Below are 6,635 nucleotides of genomic sequence, written 5' to 3'. Positions count from 1 at the left end.
TAGTGCCAGGCTTCCTAACTCATGCATAGAAAAAAATCGAGGGTTTTGACTTCATCACCACCCCACTGGCCATTGTGAGAATTGACAGCGAATCAGCTTCCCAGACTGCCTTGTAGGGGGTGGGGTAGGAGAGAGTGGGGGTAGGGGGCAGAGGTGAGGTGAGGAGGTTGTAGGGTCTGACACTAGGATTATTTCTAGGAGTCTATCTGAGGCACAGAACTCCATTACCAATTTCAACAGAACCTTCCAGACATGCTGGTGGTACCCTATGGCAAATGATCTGGTGTTCTAGCAGTGGTGGTTTAATTAGTGATGGGACTGTTGCCTACATTAAAAGTACCGACCACGCTAGCTTTACTTTTTTTTTTTCTCTCAAAAAACAAACACTATCCAAGATGCTTGTCTCTGTGGGGAGGAAGGAGAAATTTAGAAAATGTGTTCAGCACTTTAGCCCCGTAGCAATACGGAAATCTACAAGCTTGAGCTGTTTGTTTACAGACTTAAAAGGGCAGCATATTCTACAACATTCCTAGGTGACCAGAACAGTTCTGAGCAGCAAACTGCCAAGTAAACAACCTAATCTTTCACCTTGGTGTATTTGTTGGTTCTTTTCTTGTTAAAACTGCGAGCTGGTGGTGGCCATACATCTCAGGCTTCCAACTGTGAACTGTCAGGGCCAGTATGATGCAGGTCTTTGGAGCAGTCCCAGTACAGCAGGGAAGATGTCTGTGTGACCCTGAAGGATTTACTCTTTCCTAGGAATCCCAGGCTCTGACAGTTTGTGCCAAAGTGGAAAAAACACCCCCAGAAGAACAGACACCCAGCCTCGCTATCTACTCCTCTAACAACTAACCCAATTACAAACACAGAGACAGAGGTCCACTAAGAGTTGGATTCTCCACCTTCATCCCCCGTCCTCACCCTTATCCCAACTCTACGATATGGAGCTTTACAGACTTGCTTTCATTTGGAGGTGAGAGAAGAATAAAACCAAGTGTGAAACTCTCAGGATTCCGGAAAGAATAAGGAGGCAACAGAGGACCCAATGTCTCCTTGACGATTATTTACCTTTCAGTAAATAGTGACTCAGTAGGTTATTTTTTTTTTTTGGCGCGTTGTGGGGGGGAGTTGGAGGGGGGGCATTGAGGAGGTCTCAGTCAGTCTCTCTACTTCCTGCTCTGCTTCTGTTTCCAGCATCACCTGCCTTGGGCTTCTGTCCCAGATAGCTGGAGTCTAACAACATACAGGGGATTTAGAGTTCAAACAAGAAGATTATCACCCAGAAATCAGATTCAAATCTGCAGTGACTAAAGTCACTTTGTTAGAGAAATAAGAGTGTTAAAAAGCCTCTTCCTTCCCACAGACTTGGCCCTGGATCTGGAAAACCCTCCTTGTGCATGGAAAGAGGCTGTATTTACTTGGATTGAAAGCCCTTCCAATTGCTTAGAAGATGGGGCAGTTCCTCTGGATGTGGAAGAATTAATGCTTATCTTGTTAACTGTCAAAGCTCAAAATGCTATAAACCCACCCTTGGTTAGATCCCAAATGCTGTCCCTACACCAGGGAAGTGAGAAGTCACATATAAAGTGGCCCTAGTGCAGGCAAAAATTATGACGCTTGTCATGCTGTCATTGCACAAAGTGACTTTTTAAAATAAAATAAAGAAAGAAAGAAACAAACACAAAAGCCCATGGAGACACATTGATGCCTCAACCTGGAGCAATAAAGCTGTGTTAAAAACACTTGCCATTAGCGGCCATCTGCTGTCAACAATTGGGGGTGATCTCTATGTCTTCTTGACAGTGCTGTCTCATGTCTTGGCCCCTTGGCTGACAATGAAACATTTGGGGATCCCCCCTTGGTGCTGTGCTTCTCTGAGCTCAGAGTCTGGTGACCGACATTTGTTTGCTGCTCAGGCTTTCTCACACTGCATATTGAATCGGAGAAAATTTGCACCGTGTGTTTCCTTGCCACTTCTCACAATGGCCTGTCCCTGTCAGCATTTTCTGTGCAGATCACTGATAAGGAAGGCTGGCTGCCTTTGATAAATTTTGGCATTGAAGGGAATAGGAAACCAGCTTTCTAGCTCTGGTCCAAATGATGAGAAGAGCTAGTTGCCTGATCAGCCTTCCTCTACTGCTCTCAACTTTTCTAACTTGTACTTTTAGACTATTAACAAATGCAGTCCTCATTCATACCGAAGGCAAAGTTGTTTTCTGCAGACTAAGGAATCTTAAAACACAGAAGCCAGACAAATGACAGATATGTTCACATATTTCCAGACAACACAGCAAAGAACTCTTAATGTGGACAAAGGTGCAAGGCAAGGGAAAAACTTCTGTTGATACTTGGAATACATAGAAAGCGTTGGTTTTTATCCTTCAGATACAGTCTCTCACTGCATAGGAGGAATGTGGCCAGAGAAGGGAGTGTAGGTCGGGTCTGGATGACACCTGCTTGCTGTCCTTTATTCTTCTCCAATGGGTTTTGTTATAACTGAGCCAATGAAAAGCACTTAGAATTTTCTAAGACAGTCTTCCAGTGTTCAGACAATACAGTCTTCTTGGAGATCAAGTTTCCACCTGTCTTTCATGAAACTTCTTGAACCAGGAGGGAAAATTCAGTAAAAAAGAATGGACCACTGTGAGTTACAATAACACCCAGTCTAGCAAGACATGTCCAGCAGTACAATAGTGGCAGAGATGTCTCAGGGGTAACCAACAGCTGTCTGGTTCACTTTAAGGCCCGTTCAATGGGAGGGAACTCATGCCCAGTACTGTGACTCTGGCCAAGAGTCCAAGGCTTGAAAGATCATAGAGGCTAAGGGAGAACCTGTTACTACCATTTTTTTTGATAAACTGACTTTTATTCAAGTGCCTTCTAAATACGTGTTCTTATAACCATAGCTGAGTGTTATTCTCAACCTTGGTCAGAGAAGCTTCTTTTTCCATAGACTCACAACTGGTCAAAGTGCAGAGAATCAGTGACTGTGGAGTGCTCATTCCCAAATATGCCGTCTACATTTGGTTCTTAAAGCTCAGGGAACATCACTGAAGAGGGGATGAAGAGATCGTAAGAGTCAGGAGACCAGGAGGACTACTGTGAATTATCTTCCAGATAGGGCAGGGATATTGTCCCTGTGAACTCCAGAAAGCTGTGGCTGCCTTCACAATACCCGTCAAAGACCAGCCTAGCCAACCCGAAAGCAGGCTCCTGAGGTCCCTCTCTTAGTTGTGGAGCCACAGGTAGTTAAAGGCTGCTTGGGAAAAGATAGCCAGTTTCCTTCAGGGGCATAGTTCCTGGTCCAAAAGACAGGAGCTACTACATTCATATGTATATGGGCAAAACTAATCCAACTCGCTGGGTTCTTTCTGTTGTGAAGGAAAACTTCTGAAAGAAGCTGTGCTGCGGAGACTGATTGACTGATTAGAGTTTCAGTGCGGGGGGGGGGGGGGATTGGAATGTTGCAGGCTAATTCTAACCCTATCTTGGGCTAATTCTAGCCCTCTGGAACAGCCATTCCTTGCCCATCTCTGGGTTTGAACTAACATCTTGTGAGAAATGGAACCTTTTGGGAATCTATTCATGTAGCAGACCTCTAGATTCCATAAATCTGAGAGCTAAGAATGTCCTCAGACAGCATCTTGGGCCTATAGAAAAGCTTCCCCGTCTCCCTATAACTGTTTCTCTGGGGTACCCACCAGTGTATCTAAAACCTGCCATGATTTATGACTTTCTTTGTTCTGTAAAACTATAAAAACTTCATGAAACTGCTTCTGTTTGGAACATAGACTTTTCAATAACCTAAATCTGGGTTCTAGGGCCATGGCCATTGAAAAATAGTTCCAGAATAAACTATTTATTTCTTTCAAGATGAGAATTGTAAAATTTTGCATCAACAATACAAAATTATATGTAATGTGGTCATATATATATGTAATATTTTTAAAAATATAAAGAAAAGGACATGGAGTTGAGAGGGGGATGTGGGTGGGTAAATATGATAAAAATGCACTATATTCTTGTGTAAAATTCACAAAGAATTGTTCAAGAGTGGGCTAAGAGAGATCTCAGCAGTGCTCAATAGATCATGTGCATAATGTGACTGCATCTATAATCAACTTGTGTAAAAAATACAAGCCACTGGGCACTCCTGTGAGGGCTTTTCTTCATCAGATTATTTGAAGCAGGAAGACCCACCCTAAATCTGGGAGGAGCCGTCTGGTGGCTGCCCAGATAAAGGGACGTGGAAGAAGCTGCTTTTTGGCCGTATGCCCTCCCTCTTTAAGGAGCTCATTTATCCCATCACTGCAGCTTCCCCCACTGAGATTAGAAGTGACTTCTTCAGGCTTCCGACAGAGACCAGCGGCTCTCTAGGAATTCTTCAGGCCTTCAATGCCAGACTAGTGCTGTTGAGACTTCCAGCCTCATGGACTGACAACTACCAGATTCCCAGCCTTTCCAGTGTGAGACAGCCACCATTGGACTTCCCAGACTGCAGCCTGTAACTCAGTCAGCTAAATCCGATTATATACATATATATGTATATATATATGTATATGTATATATATATATATATATATATATATATATATATATATATATATATCAAAGAGAGGCCTAGAGACCCTTACTGTACTACCTAAATACTTTTAATTACTGGATGGAATGAAGGTTCTGGGACTCCCCAGGGAAGGATGAAGACCATGCGACAAGACTTGGAGAATTTATTTTAATTCATAAGAAGAGAATATTTCAATATGTTAATGATGGGACATCCCCAGTGTAAGTGCATCCTTATTGACTTGAATATTTACGTGACTCAAGTACTATTTAATTTTCTTTAACTAAAAGCCCCCTTTCTCTTTAGCTGAGAATAAAAACACCAGTTACATAATTTCTCCAACACACACACACACACACACACACACACACACACACACACACACAATTTGGTGTTATTCATTTTTGGGAACAGTATCTGCATGGACTATACCTTTGTATTTTTTATCTGAAATCAGTTTGGGTGTGATTAGTTCAAAAGCAATATTTCCATGTCTAATTCATCTGGAAGATAATTGTAGAATTAGTAAAGAAAGAATGCCCCAAGGATGAGAGAGCACCTCCGTTTGCATTTGTATCTTACAGGTCTGTCTGCCAGTGCGGTACAGTTTAGCTACCCTCTAAGGAGCCCAAATGGAATTATAAGAATCAGATCTAGAAATCATTCACAAAAACGTGTTCATTTAATGAGATTAGCTATCCTTGAAAGAATGAATAAGGAGTGTACAAATGTGAAGCTGAAATTACCAGCCAGCACTTTAAACACTTGCATTTATTTAAATATGTTACTGAATGCAAATAACCTACCCTAGGGGGAAAGTAAGAGCCTTAGCAGTAATATCTATTGAAAACAAAATGCATTCTCAAATCAAGTGTTGCAATCATTGTTTGCACACAGGTATGTATTATGAGCAGAGTGTTAAGAAAAAAGGGGAAGAAGAGGCTCTTAGGTTAGGATGACTCCAGTGTTTTAAGATCTTCCACAAGCAAAACATAAATGGTGCAATGAAACCAGAGATGCAAGTTGGAAACTACCAGCTGGCAGCTACCTAGAAGTCCTCACTCTTGCCTATCAAACATATTTCTATTCTTGCACTCAGCCCATAAATGCTGGCCGCCCATGCTGGGGCAGTTCTGCAAATCTCCTCTGGGCCTGAGCACTGCTTGAATCATAAATGGCCCCTTGCACAAATAAATTCTATCAAATTTATATCGTCTAAATGTTTTATTTTAAACAATGAAATTGGCTTACTTCATCCAGGTATAAGCTAATCAACACCCCCCCCCCTCCGCCCCAAATAACTAGTGGGCTGTTGGAACTAGGATGCTGTAAATCAGTCGTCATGCACCCGGGGGCATTGTATTATCAGATACCAGCAGGCCCTGAGGTGATGATCACATTTTAATAAACAACAACAAGCCAGACCCTTAAAGCTACTAGGGAGCTTCCCCTCAGCCATCAGAAAGGATGCCTAGGTCCCAGGCCAGGCAGGAATCCTGAGAAGCTCATCAGTGATTCTCCTGGAGACAGTTGCTAGTTCTGGGGAGGCAAATTCCATGAATGTGCTGTCACCCTCAAAACTGCTCACCTGAACGTTTAATTTTCTGTAATAAACAAGCTGATTGGGTAAACTTAAACTTGCCTTTGGTGGTGGTGTGTGTGTGTGGGGGGGGGCTATGTCCAGTGTGATAAATGCAGCCTATCCTCTGGTGAGCATCTCTGAGTTCCATGGAATCTGGGAAGTTTAGATTTGTTTGTTGTTTGGCTGTTTTCCAGACCTCCCTGATCTGGTGACAAGCAGGAAAGAATTGAACCAGTTGACATCACGGCTTTTCTCTCATCCAAGACCTGGACCTTTTTAATGCTGTGCTTGAATTATGTGTCCGGAAGGACTAACGTTCTTCCCTCTGGTAGCCGGCTACCTTCCGCCAGCTCTGAAGGGTAGAAGCATAGCAAAATTTACAGTGCTGGTGGCAGGCTCTCAGTATGGTTCAGTGCTGCACATGCTCAGCCTGAGAGCATTTCCTCAGCCTGACTCTTGCCAGCCCTTCATAAACCGCTCCTCCAGAGG

Source organism: Peromyscus maniculatus, chromosome 4 (genome assembly GCF_049852395.1).
Source record: "Peromyscus maniculatus bairdii isolate BWxNUB_F1_BW_parent chromosome 4, HU_Pman_BW_mat_3.1, whole genome shotgun sequence".
NCBI classification, from domain to species: Eukaryota; Metazoa; Chordata; class Mammalia; order Rodentia; family Cricetidae; genus Peromyscus; species Peromyscus maniculatus.
This window is presented reverse-complemented; position numbering follows the sequence as displayed.